Genomic DNA, 4,240 nt, shown 5'->3' on the forward strand with positions numbered 1-4,240 from the left:
TGCTGAAGACAGGCTTAGATGGAGGAAACTGATTCGCTGTGGCGACCCCTGAAGGGAAAAGCCCAAAGGAAAAGAAGAAGAACCCAGCGCCGCATTTGTCCTTCAAAATCTACTAGAATGATCGTGTTAATGGTGGAAAAGTTACAGTATGTTAAGGAATTTGTGTTTAAGCGTCACCCGTGATGCATCAGGTGTTAAAGGGTTAAACTGAGACCTAAAAAAATGTCTGGCTTTTGAAGAAACAATGTGATATATTTTTAACACAGCAGAAATGTTCAGTTCTTGTTGATCCCTGTAATCATGTGCTTTAAAAAGTGGGACCATTTTAAAGTGAAATCCCTTTTAAATGAGGCATTGATTAATCAAAGGATCAAACTGCTGGAGCAGCCCCTCCCACAGCGTCCTGCTAAGCTCTTTTCCGATGTCTCCTCGTGAAGGTGAGGCAGGTGTTCATGTGGGCAGACGGATCGTTGCAGCATTACATCTCACTGATAGCGTTTCTGCTGACTTGATTACCGCACTTTGGGCTCTAAATCTTGCTTGGCTGCAGACTCACTTTAATTACCACCTACCTGCTTTTATTCGCACTGACAACACCGTTCATTAATCAGCGCACAGAAGCGAGACCTCCCTCTTTATTAGCACATACATCAGCTGCTGGGGTTCAGAATGCATCATTCAGCTGTGTCTCACCAAGCCTTGGTCTCTGAGGCGTAAACAAAGCCCAGTGCTGCTGCTTATGTTCACTTGATCTGCCTTGAATGAACATAGATCAGCAACATTTAATCCCATTCTTCATCCCCACTTAAATGATTGAATGATTGATCTTTATCCATTTGAAGGATCCGTCTCAGCAAATATGCAAAAAAGTGTTTGACAGTCTACAAGTTGTCCCAACTAAAAAGATGGGTCTGTAATGGTCATCATTGGTACACTGCAACTGTGAAAGACTGATTGTAAGCTGATGCTTTTTGCCCCACTGTGCATCAGTTCAGAGTGTGATTGAGTGTTTGTGTCCCTCTCGTCTTAATCAGCAGCTCATTCCTCCAGTCACAGGAAGGATCTGCAGTCCAGCAGATGCCAAATTCTTTGGTAGTTTGCTTTGGTAAGTTTGGCTACCAGGTCACATCTTCATATCTCAAACTCTTTTTGCATTTGTCTGAAATCTGCAGCTCAAACTCCAAGATCGTGTCCACACACTGCTTTGCTCCTCCTCCATGCTGGAATGTCTGCTTAGTGCACATGATGATCCTCTGAAAGTCCCCTCCTTCACTCTACCTCAGCTGTCTGTGTTTTCAGTGCGGCCGGCTCCAGTTCACCTCGAATCCTTTAAAGGCACATCCATCTGCAGGAACCTGCAGCTCGTTTGTATTAGTTGAACTCCTCTCTAGTTTCTGTTCTGCTTAAGATTGGATGTTTGACAACTACATGAGCATTTCAGCTAACTTTGATGAGTTCTCCTTAAAATCTCTGCTTTCATTGGCTTTATTTCACCATTTAGAAACCGCGGGAGAACTCGTGTATTTACTGAACTTCGTTCCTTTGTTTTTTCCAGAGGAGAGTGGAGGAGGTGTGACGGCGCCTTTACGGCTTTTTATCAGCAAGGAATTATTTTACACTGCTTCACTTCTGACCAACTCTGTAGATTTGGGGATTTCTGTTGGAGGCGAACGTCTTAATAAAGTTTTCTTTGAAGAGTGTCCCTTCTCTTGGCAGCTTCATCACATCTGACGAGAGCTCAGAGTGAGTGTAGATGACCATTTGTGATCCATTCCCTCAGATTAAACCCAGACACGACTCATAACCTTTAAAGGTCCTTTTTACCAAAACCCCTCTCAGAAAATCTTTGAAAACATAGCAGTTTCCTGTAGCTTCAGTTGCAGCTAAACTGCAACAAGCATTTATGATTTAAGAAAGTCTCTGCAGCCCAGGAGAGTCAGTGAAGAGAAGTGTTTGTTAATTATTTTTAAAAGAAAAGATCAGCGCCTTCTCCCTTCTGGGTGTGGTTTTTCAAAACTGCCAAATGACCTGAAAAATATTCACATTAAAATAATAAAGAGAATAAATGTTAGCAAACATGATTGAAAAAAACATGTTCTTTGGAAAATAGCAGAACTTCCTGAGTCAGATTTGGTCACTGCTTGTGTATTTATTTATTTCTGTTGCCAAATAAAAGGAGGTGAACTCCACCCGTCCTCATTCCCGTTCTTGCCGTCGTGGCATGCGCCTGCAGAAAGACTGCTACAATTTATTTATGTCGTCATCTTTTTATTTTTACCTTTTTTAAATATGTTATTCACATTGCTACTACCCAAAACAAACAACATGTAAAAATGAACTTTAAAACCCAGAAGAAAATTGTCTGTCACTGATGCCAGCTCACTGACTGTTCTTCATGAGGTCCTGTACCAGCTAAAATGCATCAAATTTAAGAAACTGTTTTATTTTTGCCAAAAAAAACTAACAAACTGCATCCACTGCTGCTTTTTTAACAAAAGCTTTGTACTTTACAAATTAAGACACTGCAGAGTCAGATCTAGGTTTGCATTTTGATGTCAGGCCATTTTATTGCAAGTATACTATACTATGCTAAACTATACTAATATTTAGTGATACATTTAGCTCCAAAACACAAAAACCACAAGTTTGCTTCTAAAAAAATCCTCTGAGGTTTTTACCTTCGGGCACATGAAAGGGCTGCTCCACAGACAATGGTCTTCCTAATGAAATAAGGCCACAGCATGGGCTTTAGAGCAAACAGGCAAATCAGATAAGTAACAAGAGCAACCTTAAGAGATTTACAAACCAATTAAAGAATCCGAAAACCAATTCCAAGGCTGAGGCTTAGCTGGTTAAGAGTCTTCATAGTGACTGACTGTTTTTCTTCTTGGTTCTGCTGTTATGATGTTTCCCAGCAAAAGTCTTTTGTTTGGAGCCAACAGATCCTACAGGCCGATCCATGGAGAGAAGAGTGAAGCAGCCGTGCTGGCACAGTGGAAGTTTGTGAAAAAAGGCTCAGCTCTGCAGGTGCATCACACGGAACAAACAAACATGATGCTGCTTTGAAAAGTACAAGCCAGTTTGTGAAACTCATCGTGGAAAACGTGGACTCTGCTGCTCAACAAGTTTTTCTTCCATGTCCCAAAAGTGACGGCCATAAATTCAGATCCAGAGTGCCTTTTGATCACCGAACTCCTGTGGGACACGCCGGCATGCCTGGACCTAAACCCCCCTGGAATGAGAGGGGACCCACTGCTCAGAATGACCAAACTTAGAAGGAACATTCTGAAAACGACATTATTGATGGACCACCAGAACCTGATCGGCCGACCAAGGCTGCAGACACGGAGCCCTCCATTTCAGCAGGCGAGCAGCTGCATGAAGGTCCCCAGGATGTTTGGGGGAAAGTGCTTTTCATGAAAACCTGCAGGTTTTTCAGGAAAGCTAGATAACCGAGGGGCGTGTAAACACACCTCGCTGCTGTGGAGGTGGAGCGCTTCTCCTCAAACCCTCAGGCTGGAGGACAGTTTGATTTCAGTTTTTATACTGAGAAACATCGAGGCAACTTTAACTCGGATTCAACTTTTTAATGCATGTGGGGAAAATCTGCTTGTTGAAGTTTTGTCCACTGCAGTGCAGGGACCACTCAGTGTCAGCTTTCTGTGAATCCCTGGTGCTGCTGAGCGACACCTCCATGCTTGAGTCTGCATCATCTTGGCCCCACTCCGATCAGCTTTGATCTACCTTTTCAAAGTGATCCCAGTGGTTTTTAATATTTTTTTAGGGGTAGAAGCATTTACTTCCTCCTAAATGTGCTTCAAACTTTGATTGTTGGTCACAGTTTTGTTTCTGTTTGATATTTGATTAGTGTATCACAAAACAACAACAAAAAAACGACAAACTCAAAAAGATCCTGTTGCTAATTTGCTAGAGATAAAGTAAGAATGAAGAAAGTTGGTGGATTTGTAGTTATCGCACTGAAAGGTCTCAGTGTACGAAGTCAGATACCACTTGCTCTAATACTCTTCCACTGACAAAAGGAGTGCCACAAGGCTCCGTCCTGGGCTCACTCCATTTACAAAAACAATGTTGACCATGATCTTCTCGACAGCAGATGTCTGTATATGCAGGTGATATGTTTTGTTAGAGTACCAATACATCTCTTGAGGGTAGTGTATCTGCATTACAAAATGCTTTTGGGTCACTCCCCCAAAGGTATACTCGCTCCTCAGGATTCTTC

This window comes from Oryzias melastigma, linkage group LG1, assembly GCF_002922805.2.
Source record: "Oryzias melastigma strain HK-1 linkage group LG1, ASM292280v2, whole genome shotgun sequence".
Taxonomy (NCBI): Eukaryota; Metazoa; Chordata; class Actinopteri; order Beloniformes; family Adrianichthyidae; genus Oryzias; species Oryzias melastigma.